Source organism: Entelurus aequoreus, linkage group LG01 (genome assembly GCF_033978785.1).
Source record: "Entelurus aequoreus isolate RoL-2023_Sb linkage group LG01, RoL_Eaeq_v1.1, whole genome shotgun sequence".
In the NCBI taxonomy this organism is placed as follows: domain Eukaryota; kingdom Metazoa; phylum Chordata; class Actinopteri; order Syngnathiformes; family Syngnathidae; genus Entelurus; species Entelurus aequoreus.
The window spans coordinates 41983705-41998961 of NC_084731.1; the positions used below are offsets into that span (position 1 = coordinate 41983705).

The following is a 15257-nucleotide window of genomic DNA, read 5'->3' on the forward strand; positions in this document are numbered from 1 at the left end:
AAATATCCAAACACCTCCATTAGGGGTTTATATACATGATGTAAGTATATATGTAATGCAGTAACGGGCACATTTATAACATTTAATGTTTACGTATTTTGATCATTTTAAGCATACGAATCACAATGTTTGCTTTTTTTTCTTCATCACTGATTTCTGCTCACTGCAGACTTTATGAGAGCCAAGAAATATAATAAAACATCACTTACTGTGCAATGTCTGCTGTCATTAGGTGCCGACAGCTAGGATGTTCATATATTCCCATTGAGATGAAGACTGTCTTATAATTTTTGAGAAGAAACATGGCGGGGGGTGGGAGGGACCTAGCTCTTTTCTTGTCATCCTCGCCAGTTTCAGGTCCTAAATGGCTGTCAAAGTGTACCAACTTGTCGGATTATATCCTCGGCTACCTTCTGTCCAGGTGAGATGGATGATTTTTGGTCTACAAAAAACTTACAGGGAGCAAGGAAGCGAGGACTCAGCAGACCATTCGATGATGTAAATATAAGGAAACACGGTAGTGATTGTCTGCATTAGCGCTCATAATAACAATATCAATAATACTTGGTTAATATTCAAGTCACAAAATGTAAATGGAGTATTGTTGGTGCTTTTTGAATGGTTATTTATCAGATATTATGGGCAAAAGAGAGGACCTACCATTGGCTCCGCTGTAAGCAGACTTTTATTTACGTTTATTTGATATTTAGAATTCTTTTTTTTTTTTTAAAGTCCATCCATCGTCATGTCTTTCATAATAATTGTTCACGATAGGCACAATTCCAAAAAAGTGCAGTTTGCCTTTAAAGATCTCAACTGTCTAATCAAAACTGAGTGTGGCGAAAAACGGGAATATGTGGCTCTCTGATTAGTACCCGGCAGCAGGTGAGCGTCCCGAACACTAATCAGAGGCAGGTGAAACTAATCTGCACCCATGGCAACTAAAACACAAACTCAGGGGTGCTCAAAACAGAACTAAGGGAGTCAAACTAAAATACCACATGGCTCATGACAAATACAACCTATTAGAAATACATTTAAATTTGCAAAGTGTGGTGATAATCTCTCATCGTCTTTCATTTACCACTAACATTTAGCTACAATTTGCTCCCAACAGTTCAAAATATGCTCTTAACGTGCGGGGGTAAATGTGTTGGAACTTAAATTAATGTTTAAGATGGACAAACAGTTTTCAAGTGTAAAACATACACAGAGGATTTCTGCAACTTGTGGACAACAGAGCTGACTGTGGACAATAGGGACGCCTTTGGTGATGTTTCTTTCTGTAATTATAATTAATTATTCCTACTATTAGTTATAATGAATTAAAACAATACAGTAATATGACAATGCTTTCTGAGTGTGCATTTACTGCCATGTAGTGTTGACTTTTAAGTCTGTCTGGTATACAACGAGTAAAACATCAATACAGTATTTATTTTTCAACTTTTTGTTGAAATCATGTACTTTTTGAGGTTAGGGCTACAATGAACACTTCAAACACTATTAACAAATTCATAAAACCCCAAATTTATTGAATGTATATTCAAATAATATAAGCCTCAAAACATCGCTACCTTTGCCGCAACCTTCTTAATTCTGGGCATTTTAGACAGCAGCAATCACAAAAAAAGCCTGTAAATTCTTGGAGAGACTGACATCATGCATCTCTCCAAGTTTTGTGTGTGTGTGTGTGTGTGTGTGTGTGTGTGTGTGTGTGTGTGTGTGTGTGTGTGTGTGTGTGTGTGTGTGTGTGTGTGTGTGTGTGTGTGTGTGTGTGTGTGTGTGTGTGTGTGTATGTGTGTGTGTGTGTTTGTATTTCTACCCTTCTTGAGACATCACCAAGGAAAAGTACCTTCCATATGAGGACCGGTAAACAAGTTATGACCGAAATCATGGTACCAATACGGAAAACCATTGCATCTAATACAGAATGTCTCATTTACACCCCTGGTGGTGAAATCCATAAACATTAGAGTGGTCCCAAAAAGAAGGGATTTTTCTAATTGACTGTGTGTCGGTTTCAAAAGTGCTCCCCCTCTGGCCAAAATATGACATAACAAGTGTGTGTAAGAAATTGAAATGCACCCCCTTTGGCCAAAATGTATAAAAATAAATAAAATAAATATGTATATAGAGCATACTTGCCAACCCTCCCGTTTTTAGCGGGAGAATCCCGATATTCAGCGCCTCTCCCGACAACCTCCCGACAGAGATTTTCTCCCGACAAACTCCCGGTATTCAGCCGGAGCTGGAGGCCACGCCCCCCCAAAAAAAAGTCTGCCGCAGCTGCGATTGGACCTGACCAGCCTCCGGGTACAAATACTGGAGTACCAATTGCTTGCCAGGGAAGATCTTCCCCAGGAAGCAAGGATTGACCGGTTTTGGGCCATGCTAGGGAGAGATGGAAGATTCCACACTCTCGTGCATTTGATGAAAGGACTTTTGTGCGTGCCACACAGCAATGCATCATCAGAGAGGGTGTTCAGCATGGTTAGAAAAAAAGTGACAGAGAATAGAAAGAGGATGGACAATTCAACCCTTAACAAAGCATTGTACTTTCAAGTACAACAATGAGTAGATGAGTGTTGTGTGTGTGTGTGTGTGTGTGTGTGTGTGTGTGTGTGTGTGTGTGTGTGTGTGTATATGTGTAAATAAATGAACACTAAAATTCAAGTTTTTCTTTTATTTATATAATAAAATCAATATATATATATATATATATATATATATATATATATATATATATATATATATATATATATATATATATATATATATATATATATATATATATATATATATATATGTAACGGTGTAGAAACAGACGTTCATTATGGTTGATTAAATTATGAATGAAGTGTTGCAACAGCGCCTGTTGCTGGCGAGAAGTGGTATGTACTTTACCTGCGGGAAGTGCTCAGAACTGTGACGCCTTCTAATTGATAATCCCGTGACCCAAGTGGACTCACAGTCTCACAATTTGCACTGTTTTGCAGGACACTGTAATAAAAGAAATTCATAATCCACCTGGTGCCAGTGATATGTTGAAGCGACAGCAGTGTGGAGCTGCATTTTGCCACATACAGTTGTGGAGCGTCACATATATATATATATATATATATATATATATATATATATATATATATATATATATATATATATATATATATATACATAGCTAGGATTCACTGAAAGTCAAGTATATATATATATATATATATATATATATATATATATATATATATATATATATATATATATATATATATATATATATATCATACTTGCCAACCTTGAGACCTCCAATATCGGGAGGTGGGGGGGCGGGGGTGCCTGTTAGGGGCGGGGGCGTGGTTTGGGCGTGGCCAAGGGCGTGGTTAAGAGGAGAGTATATTTACAGCTAGAATTCACCAAATGAAGACATACTTGAATTTCAGTATTCTGCAGGCTATCCGGTAGGTGGCAGTATTGTCCTGTTTAAGAGTGTCACAACATTGCTGTTTATGGCAGACGAACTGCTTTATGGTAGACTAAACGTGACTGCTGTTGTTGTGTGTTGTTACCGCGCTGGGAGGACGTTAATGAAACTGCCTAACAATAAACCCACATAAGAAACCAAGAACTCTCTCTGCTTGTTGTGCACTCTACTCTCTAAAAGCCGTAGATGTTATGACGTCATTGGGCAGGCAAGCTGCTGGGAAAGCGGACGTGAGAACGGCTGTCCCCACTCAGGTCCGCATTGAGCTGGAGGGGGCGTGGCCTCCAGCTCCGACTGAATACCGGGAGTTTGTCGGGAGAAGGGAGGTTGTCGGGAGAGGCGCTGAATACCGGGATTCTCCCGCTAAAAACGGGAGGGTTGGCAAGTATGATATATATCTATATATGAAATACTTGAGTTGGTGAATTCTAGCTGTAAATATACTCTCCTCTTAACCACGCCCCCCCCCCCCACCTCCCGATATTGGAGGTCTCAAGGTTGGCAAGTATGATATAGAGACATATTGTAAAAACCTGAAGTAAATAATGAAGATTAAAAATCTATTACAAACAAAACATTTAAAAAAAAAAAAAAAATATATATATATATATATATATATATATATATATATATATATATATATATATATATATATATATATATATATATATATATATGTTATTATTTATATGTATATATAGACATACTGTAGTAGGGGCAGCACGGTGGGTCAGGGGTTAGTGCATCTGCCTCACAATACGAAGGTCCTGAGTAGTCCTGTGTTCAATCCCGGGCTCGGGATCTTTCTGTGTGGAGTTTGCATGTCCTCCCCGTGACTGTGTGGGTTCCCTCCGGGTACTCCGGCTTCCTCCCACCTCCAAAGACATGCACCTGGGGATAGGTTGATTGGCAACACTAAATTGGCCCTAGTGTGTGAATGTGAGTGTGAATGTTGTCTGTCTATCTGTGTTGGCCCTGCGATGAGGTGGCGACTTGTCCAGGGTGTACCCCGCCTTCCGCTTGAATGCAGCTGAGATAGGCTCCAGCACCCCCCGCGCGACCCCGAAGGTAATAAGCGGTAGAAAATGGATGGATGGACATACTGTAATAACTTGAAGTAAATAATGAAGATTAAAAACCAATTACAAACAAAAACAAAAACAAAAAATTACTAAAAGCTTACCTTTTTTATATTTGCATAGTATGTATATATCATTAATGTTGTAAATATAAATCTTTATATATCTAGAAAGGGTGGTCCTAAAGAGGTAGGCATTATTCGGAGGTCCCAATAAGTGTGTGTGTGTGTGTGTGTGTGTGTGTGCTACCACACTGCCCTCAATGTTTGTGTTTCTGCAAAGAAAAAGGAATAACAGAAGCAGGGTTACTTCTCTGAATGGAAACATGTTAAGTGCTACTCGGCTATGTTGGCTAATCTCAGCGGATCGGATCGCTCTGATGATTTATTAAAGCGGACGCACGCGCCTCTCTCCTCTCGCCTCATCTCTCCTACTTTACGGTGCTCTGATTGACTTTGCTTTATTCTCAACGGGCTCAACGCCGTTTTCTGGCGCAGCTTCTGTCACTGCACCGCGCGTTTGGACTGAATTGTTAACATACGCCCTGACTTGAGAGTTTTTGCCTCTGAAGTGCTCACAACCATCAGGGGGCATATTGGCTGGCCATCTGGGGTTGTTATGATTTGCTGCCATGTACAGTATTAACCAGTGTTATCATATATCTAAGTTCTCTGATACAGGGATGTCCAAATGATTTACAGAGAGGGCCGCATGTCGAAAAATTACTGGTTGTGGGGGCCACTTCGATAATCTCTATTCTCTACATTGCCAAAATGTACATAATCAACAAAGAGCTTGTACTCTAATGCACATAAAGTCAGCCATTTTTGTTTCAGGTACCATTTAGGGTGGATTTGGGTCCTTTACTCTGTTTTCTGGGGTGTTTATTACAAACACCAAAACCAGTGAAGTTGGCACGTTGTGTAAATGGTAAATAAAAACAGAATACAATGATTTGCAAATCCTTTTCAACCTGTATTCAATTGAATAGACTGCAAAGACAAGATATTTACGTTCGAACTGGAAAAGTTGTTATTTCTTGCAAATATTAGCTCATTTGGAATTTGATGCCTGCAACATGTTTCAAAAAAGCTGGCACAAGTGGCAAAAAAGACTGAGAAAGTAATTCACAAATAAGAATGGGGCGAGGATCACCACTTTGTCAACAAATAAGTAAGTGATGATATTACGGACCATCCATCCCTCAGGCAGTACTGCATCAAAAAGCGACATCAGTGTGTAAAGGATATCACCACATGGACTTAGGAATACTTCAGAAAACCACTGTCAGTAACTACAGTTTGTTGCTACATTTGTAAGTGCAAGTTAAAACCCTACTATGCAAAGCTAAAGCCATTTATCAACAACACCCAGAAACGCTGCCAGCTTCGCTGGGCCAGAGCTCATCTAAGATGGACTGATGCAAAGTGGAAAAGTGTTCTGTGGTCTGACGAGTCCACATTTCAAATTGTTTTTGGAAACTGTGGAAGTCGTGTCCTCCGGACCAAAGAGGAAAAAAAACATCCGGATTGTTATAGGCGCAAAGTTCAAAAGCCATCATCTGTGATGGTATGGGGCTGTTTTAGTGCCCAAGGCATGGGTAACTTACACATCTGTGAAGGCACCATTAATGCTGAAAGGTACATACAGGTTTTGGAACAACATATGTTGCCATCCAAGCAACGTCTTTTTCATGGACGCCCCTGCTTATTTCAGCAAGACAATGCCAAGCCACGTGTTACAACAGCGTGGCTTCATAGTAAAAGAGTGTGGGTACTAGACTGGCCTGCATGTAGTCCAGACATGTCTCCCATTGAAAATGTGTGGCATATTATAAAGCGTAAAATGCCACAACGGAGACCCCGGACTGTTGAACAAATTAAGCTGTACATCAAGCAAGAATGGAAAATAATTCCATCTGAAAAGCTTCAAAAATTGGTCTCCTCGGTTCCCAAACGTTGACTGAGTGTTGTTAAAAGGAAAGGCCATGTAACACAGTGGTGAACATGCCCCTGTGCCAACTTGTTTGCAATGTGTTGCTGCCATTAAATTCTAAGTTAATGATTATTTGCAAAAAAAATAAAAAATTCTCAGTTGGAACATTAAATATTGTGTCTTTGCAGTCTATTTAATTGAATATAAGTTGAAAAGGATTTGCGAATCATTGTATTCTGTTTTTATTTACGATTTACACAACGTGCCAACTTCACTGGTTTTGGGTTTTGTATAATCTGTAGAAAATGCAAATAAAAGCAAGCTGCAGGACACGTTTTAGCTCCCCCTTCTCGGACGTTTGCAATGTTTTGGCTGCTCGGCTGGAGTGGTTGAAGTCATACAAACTCAAATGAGGTCAGGCTTTGAATGCCGCAAACATTTCTTCTCCTTTCTTCATCGTTTCGTCAGCAGTTACCTGTTGTCTCACTTCTCAATCGACACCATTTGTGCATGGGCTCTCACATCATCATCCTCATCCATAAATGAGAGTTATGTACTGTGCCGGTGGATCATGCAACACGTTGTGGGGTAAACACCATGTATTCATTGTTATTTGCTGTTGGTCTTAAAGGGGAACTGCACTTTTTTGGAATTGTGCCTATCTTTCCCAATCATTACGAGAGACAAGAATACAGATGCATTATTTTTAATGCATTCTAACTGGTAAAAAAAAAAGTCTGCTTACAAGTCAAAGGGGTGTCTTCTATTCCACTCATTAAAACCTAATAAATAGTCATCCAACAATACTCCATTTACATTTACATGATCTCAATAGTAACCAAGTACCATATTTTCCAGACCATAGGGCGCACCGGATTATAAGGCGCACTGCCGATGAATGGTATATTTTGGATATTTTTATAAATAAGGCACACCGGATTATAGGGCGCATTAAAGGAGTCATATTATTATTTAATTTTTTCTAAATGGAAAACACTTCCTTGTGGTCAGCATAACATGTAATGGGGGTTCTTTGGTCAAAATGTTGCATAGATTATGTTTTACAGATCATCTTCAAGACGCTTTCTGACAGTCGCTTTGTGGGCGGTCTTATTTACGTGGCTCACCTTCGGCCGCGTCTTCTCCTCGTCATCTCTGTTGTAGCGGTGTAGCGTGCAAGGACGGGAGTGGAAGAAGTGTCAAAAGATGGAGCTAACTGTTTTAATGACATTCAGACTTTACTTAAATCAATAACGGAGCAGCATCTCCTCATCCGGAAACAACAACACCGGAAATGTGTCCAGTGAAAAAACGTCCGACCGTAAATCTCTATTAACTAAAGTTCCTTGGGTGAATAATGTAAACTCACGACACCGGTACGTTTTAGCGCTTTCATGGCGAGTTTACTGACAGATGTAAGTAATAACTTTACACTACTTTATATTAGAAATGGCAACAGCGGAGGATGAATGTCCCATAACAAGAAGATAGAGAAGAAGAAGAAGCTTCTTGACTATGGACTACAAAGTCAGACGCGCACAATTTTTCAGGATTTATGCAGATCTCAAATAAAGATCAGCAGGTATCAGAAGGTAAGAAAAGTTGCTTTTGCATAATATTGCGAAACAAAACGCCAGATAATGTCTTACCTTATACACTCACCATAATAATACTTGTATGTTGAAGCACATCAAGCGGTGCGGCTTCATAGCTTACCAAAGTTGTACTAAAACATGTTGATTGATTTTCAAGCGCCGTGTGTAATGTTTTATATTTTCAATGGAACATATAAAATGTTGGTGTTGTTTACTTGAGTCATATTGCCATCATAGTGCAGCCTATACTTATCTCTTATGTTTGACTGCCATCTACTGGTCACACTTATCATTGCATCATGTACCAATTAAAATAGCTTCGAGGTGGGTAAGCTCAACCAAACTTATTTCTTACATTAGGCGCACTGGGTTATAAGGCGAACTGTCGATTTTTGAGAAAAAAATAAGATTTTAAGTGCGCCGTATAGTCCGGAAAAGTGATATTGTTATTATTAGCACTAACGCAGACGGACTGCGCCATTATCAGAGGGAGCTAACGAGCTGGTGCTGCCATATTGACATCATTGGCTGCTGAGCTGCTTGCTTGTCTCAGAGCTTGTGACAGTTTGTTTGTAGATCATAAATAATGCATCTCATCTTGATAGTAGAAGGATGAGACATAATCCGACAAGTTGTTCAACTTTGGCATCTATTTTAGACCTGGGAATTTGCGAGAAAAACACAAAAAGACGCTTGGTTCCATCCCCATTTCCTTTGCAAAAATTATGAGTCATTCTTCATCTAAACGGGAACATAACAAAATCCTAACAATCTGCATCCCAGTGAGAGCAGACATTGTTCAGTAAGTGATGTTTTATTATGTTTGTGGGCTCTCATGAAGTCTGTAGTGAGCACTAATCAGGAATGTTATTTAAGGAAAAACGAACGTTATGATGCTTTTGTGAAATTATTGCGCCGCTGTATGCTTAAACCAGGGGCAGGCAACCCAAAACGTTGAAAGAGCCATATTGGACCAAAAGTACAAAAAACAAATCTGTCTGGAGCCTCAAAAAATGAAAAGCCGTATATAAGACTTATAATGAAGGCAACACATGATGTAAGTGTCTATATTAGCTATAACAGCCTACTATCAAAATAACTATGTATCGCAGGCTGAAGCAAATCTTCGTTGACAGAAATGTTAAAATTTTATATTTATTCTACACATTTTTACATTAGAAACCATTAGTAAATCAGAGGCTACTCAGAAGGTGAGATAACTCCTGGAAATGACTGGCTTTTAATGGCCAAAGGTAAAAATGTGTGTGTCCAAGTTAAAGGAAATGGCAGGCTGTCTTCTTTTACAATTACAATCTTTGGCAAGCTAGGTAATGTTTGCTGTGGTCTGGAACAACATGGCACACACACAACTGTCTGAAATGCAGCCAATATTACATACAGATAATGTGTCATGAGACGTAAAAAACTAAATTATATACAAAGAGGATAAAAGTAAAGGATATTAAATGAGCTCAAATATACCTACAAATGAGGCATAATGATGCAATATGTACATACAGGTAGCCGAAATCGCATGTTAGCATTGATTAGCTTGCAGTCATGCACTGATCAAATATGCCTGATTAGCACTCCAACAAGTCAATAACATCAACAAAGTGCACCTTTGTGCATCCACGCACAGCATACAACTTTTGGTGGACAACTTGAGACAAAGAAGGAGTGGAAGATTTGACATGTAAACAAACTGTTGCCTCACAGTCCACACTATGGTGAGTTCAAGAACCACCAAAATTAGTAGGACAAAACGATGTTCACCAAATACTCTCATCAGTGAAGCATACACACAAACATATTAAACAGTGGGCTTTCTAACAATTGGGAAGGTTTGTGTCATGTTTGTCCTCAAACAAAAAACATACTAAAGCAAAAAAATAATTTTTCCCCACCTTTTTCCATTTTCAATCATTTTTTGTAAATGCTCCAGGCAGCCATTAGGGAAGCACTAAAGAGACGCATGCGGCTTGAGAGTCGCGAATTGCTGATCAAAATATGCACATGTTATATGTGCTTGTTACTACAGTACATATTTACCTACAGCATGTATACAAAAACTTGATGGACATAGTTTTGTTGTTTTTAAGCACTTTATAGGCAAGCATACTTGTCATCACGTTTATTTACTAGTTAGAATGTAAAAAAGGAAAAACATGTGCCTGTCCTACATAATGATTGTGAGTAATGGGAAAAATTCCCCCCCGAAAAGTGCAATTCCGTTTTAAGTATATAGACAGGAAGTTAGGTGAAGTTCATTAACTCACATTTACAGCAGTAAGACTCCTGCGACATGCATGAAAAATTATGTAGATTCTTTTAAATTTCCTTGAACAAATGAATAAATTCAATCCGTCCGTTCTTCATCTTTATCACTCGAAGACTATTCCTTCTTGTCCCATCAGTGGTGCCGTCACTTGATGCTTTCATCTCACTCTGCCAGGGCAGCGTTCAACTGACTGCCTCCTAACCCCAACCCACCCAAAGACGTCCCTCACCAACCCTCCTCTTCCATTCCTCTGCTCTGTTACCATGACACTAGTGGAGGAAAGATGAGGAAAGAGTGAGTTGATACATGTTGGCTCAGGGGCATTTTTACCACTGTGTTACATGGCCTTTCCTTTTAACAACACTCAGTAAACGTTTGGGAACTAAGGAGACCAATTTTTGAAGCTTTTCAGGTGGAATTATTTCCCATTCTTGCTTGATGTACAGCTTAAGTTGTTCAACAGTCCGGGGTCTCTGTTGTGGTATTCTATAACAATCCAGATGGTTCTTTTCCTCTTTGTTCCGGAAACGTGGAGTCGTCAGACCACAGAACACTTTTACACTTTGCTTCAGTCCATCTTAGATGAGCTCGGGCCCAGCGAAGCCGGTGGTATTTCTGGGTGTTGTTGATAAATGGCTACGTTTTGCATTGTAGAATTTTAACTTGCACTTACAGATGTAGCGACAAACTGTAGTTACTGACAGTGGTTTTCTGAAGTGTTCCTGAGCCCATGTGGTGATATCCTTTACACATTGATGTCGGTTTTTGATGCAGTAACGCCTGAGGGATCGAAGGTCACGGGAATTAAATTATGGTTTTCAGCCTTGCTTTTTACATGCAGAGATTTCTCCAGATTCTCTAAACATTTCGATGATCTAATGGACCATAGATGGTGAAATCCATAAATTCCTTGCAATAGCTCGTTGAGAAATGTTGTTCTTAAACAATTTGCTAAGGCATTTGTTCACAAAGTGGTGACCCTCGCCCCATCCTTGTTTCTGAATGACTGAGCATTTCATGGAAGCTGCTTTTAAACACACTCATGGCACCCACCTGTTCCCAATTAGCCTGTTCACCTGTGGGATGTTCCAAATAAGTGTTTGATGAGCATTCAAGAACACACACACACGCAAACAAACACACACACACACACACACACACACACACACACACACACACACACACACACACACACACACACACACACACACACACACACACACACACACACAGTCTTTTTTGCCACTTGTGCCAGCTTTTTTGAAACATGTTGCAGACATCAAATTCCAAATGAGCTAATATTTGCAAAAAATAACAAAGTTTTCCAGTTCAAACGTTAAGTATCTTGTCTTTGCAGTCCATTCAATTGAATATAGGTTGAAAAGGATTTGCAAATCATTGTATTCCGTTTTTATTTAGGTTTTCAAGGTTTTATTTGTCACATGCAGATTACGCCACAGTGAAATGCTTTTTTCCATGCTCTTCAGATATTGCGTACAGTGGGACCCAAACACTAGTTGCAGAATCTAATACACTAAATACAAAAAATACAAACATTTGAATAGCTCTGATGTACATTAATTACAAGACAGTAAGTTGCACAATAAGTCACAGTAGTTATGGTAGAAGTATCAGTACAAGTAGAAGTACTGTAGTCAAATACAGTACCAGTGCAATATCAAATAGTATAACAGTATACACAGTATATACAGTATAGGAAGCAACATATTAAGGTGTCTACTGTTCTTTGGCAGTTGAGTAGTGACTGTAGTTTGAACAAAGGTAATGGAACAGTATGACTTCTTTAAACTCTTGTTTTTACATTATTTACAGTCATTGAATGAAGAGTATTGTAGTCCGGTAATTACAGTGGTAAGTAAAGTGATGGTTTTGGGTTTTGTATTATTTGGTATATGAATAATAGGTCTGTGAATCTTTGGGCATCGCACGATTCGACTGGACTCTTAGGTGTAACGATTCCATTCAGATTTCATACTTTTGAATAACATTGGGTGCCAGTTCTATGATTAACTACATTCCTGCATAACATAGATGAATAGCTGTGATACATTTCTATATTCCTAAAAAAAAAAGGTTTTGTTTAATAAAATTCTACCCAAACTTTTAATACAGTCAAATACAATTAAGGCAAAAAGAGAAGTATCCAACAATTTTATTTTGTAATGTAAATCTATACAGCATATATGGGAATCTACGTTTGTACATCAACAATTGGATTTGCCTAAGTGGCTGGACAGGACAAATAAAAAAAATATATAAAAAAATGATTTTTTATTTTTTTAATCAATTAAGAATTGTTACAAATAAAAACTACAATTCATTCAAAAATCTATTTTTTGACACATCTAATAAATAATAATAAAACATTTTTAAAAACAGGTTACAGGTCACAAAAACACTTCTTGGCTGCTGACGTACGAGTTACACGTGTGTTGCTGGCCTGCTGATTTTTTTTTTATTTAAAAAAAATATATATTTATATTTATTTACTATTTATTTACTATTTATTTACAAATATCACAAAATGTTATCAATCTAATAAAATTAAAAGGAGCAACCCCAACTGTAACTCAGACCCAGTTTTTCAATACTTAGAGATTTACAAAGCAAATGAGAAGACACTGATACACTACTAAACAAAAGGTAAACCAAAAAATAATAAGAGCAACTGTACTGTCTCCTCATATGAGCCATCTGCCTCAGGGCTTATTGGCCGTGCTTGTGGGGGCGCCTTTGTGTCAGCGTCCTGGTGGCCATGGTCTGATGACCTCCTGGTGCAGATGGCTCCTGTGATAGTGTTTACTCACATATCTCCTCTGTACTCAGCCATGCAATCATTGGTCCATATAGGTGTGTGTATGTTGTGTGTGTGTGTGTGTGTGTTTGTGTTTGGTATCCGTGCGTACGTATGTAATAATGGGGGAAATGGGTCACCGGGGTATTGTTTTTAACTTTGTAAGGCACTTTGCGTTACATGTCTTTTATGTATGAAAAGCGCTTTATAAATAAAGTTTGATTGATTTAATAATAACAATACAAATAATAGTTGTTTAATGTTTTTAATCCAAAAATGTATTGTCATTTTTTTTTTTGGTAACACTTTAGTATGGGGAACTTATTCACCATTAATTAGTTGCCTATTAACATGCAAACTAGTAACATATTGGCTCTTAATTAGTCATTATTGAGTACTTATGCTAGGTTCACACCAACGGAGCTTTGACGGCGCTTTAAAGCGGCATGCAAAGCGGCGTTAAAGCGTAACAAAGCGTGATTAAAGCGTGAGGGTCGTAATGGATCGTGGGAAAGCTTGTAGTGAAGCGGGACATGCGGCAAGATCGCCAAAAATTTTGAAACGGTTTAAAAAAACTTGGCGCTCTGTCAAGAATGGAATAAAGCGCCGAGAGCTTATCAAAGCATGACAAAGCGTGACAAAGCTCAGCAAAGCTTGACTCAAAGCGGAGGAAAGCTTAACAGATCTTGGTTCAAAGCGCGTACCCCAGTCGCCACCGTAGCTCCGGATAAACGGTGTTCTCCCTCCTGCTCGTCGGTCAACCTCCCCTTGTCTTTGCTGTTCTTCCTCCCTCTCCTCCGCCTCAAGGGTTAAGATGTAATTATACAAAAGGGAGACAAACATCATGTCTTCTTCAGATAGATCATGCTCTGGTACACCTAGAACTTCTTGATCTTGTTGCTCTGCCATCCTGTTCGGGAGCCAAAGATGCAATGACTTTGTGCATATGCTGCATCTTTATATACCGCTGGAGTGACATCGGCGACCTCTATAATTCCAATGCGTAACAGAGCGTAACAGAGCGTAACAATGCACAACAGAGCTTGATAATCGTGTCAGAGCCCGATTTAAAGCGTCAGGATCGCATCAAAGCGTAATAAAGTTCAATAAAGCGTAATAAAACGTATCAAAGCATAATTTAAAGCGTATCAAAGCGGCATCAAATCGTGAGGAACGGTAACAAAGCGGGAAATAATTCGTACTAATTCGTATCAGAGCGTATCAGAGCGTATCAAAGCATAACATTACTTCGGAGATCGGGATATTCGTGGAAAAATTGACAAAAATGACGGCGCTTTGCTCGCTGCTTTAAAGCGCGGCAAGCGCCGTTGGTGTGAACCAGGCTTAATTAATGCCTTATTCTGCATGGCTTTACCATAACCCTAACCCTAACCCCAACCTCAGCCCTAACCTTCTATCCCTGACCCTAACCCTAACCAAATAACTCTAAATTAAGACTTTGTTACTTAGAATATGTTCCCCATACTAAAGTGTTACCTTTTTTTTTTTTTTAAATCATTTAAAAAAAATGTAAATTGGTTTAAAATCGCAATTAATACAAATCACGATTTGGATGTGAATTGCAATTTTGAAACACCCATAGTATCGAAGTATCAATACTTTTGACTTTTGAGTGAAGGGACGACCATAAAGGAGGTTATTGCATAATCCAATATTGCAATATTATCTCATGAGCCTGTAGTACAAATAACATATAAAACAATGACAGCAAACCAAACCAAATTAAAACCCATCTCAGTCTGGTTATGTGTGCAGTAGGAGCCTAAAAACAGCCTCCCAAACATGGAGGTGGAAACATTCTGCTTTGTTTTTTTTTCTTCTGATTCTTCTTGACATGTTAGCAAGCTTCATCTCCGAGCTTACTAACAAGAGTTTGCTTTAAACTATATTTTGTTTCAGCCAGGAATAAATTATGTAGGTCTGTGCTTTTCTTCACTCAAAACTTTCCAAAAAGTAAATTTCAACCACATAACTTTTTTAGAAGAGTGCTGTTGTGGTTGTCATGGTTACAATAAGCTCTCTCTCTCTCTCTCTCTCATCCAACTTATGC

At 38.7% G+C, this 15257-nt stretch overlaps 1 protein-coding gene across 3 annotated transcripts in view; it reads left to right on the forward strand.

Annotated features, from left to right (window-relative positions):
• The window catches only part of LOC133652298 (glutamate receptor-interacting protein 2-like), a 400480-nt gene that overhangs the window by 184001 nt on the left and 201222 nt on the right, over positions 1–15257 (forward strand). The window contains exon 1 of one of the 3 annotated variants that reach the window (XM_062050898.1): positions 15082–15257. This exon is cut by the window's right edge and continues 503 nt beyond it. The exons of the other annotated variants lie outside the window; for them this stretch is intronic. The gene's annotated coding sequence lies outside the window, so the exon portion shown is untranslated. Of the gene's footprint in view, positions 1–15081 lie in introns of those variants that run through there. 3 annotated transcript variants of the gene reach the window in all.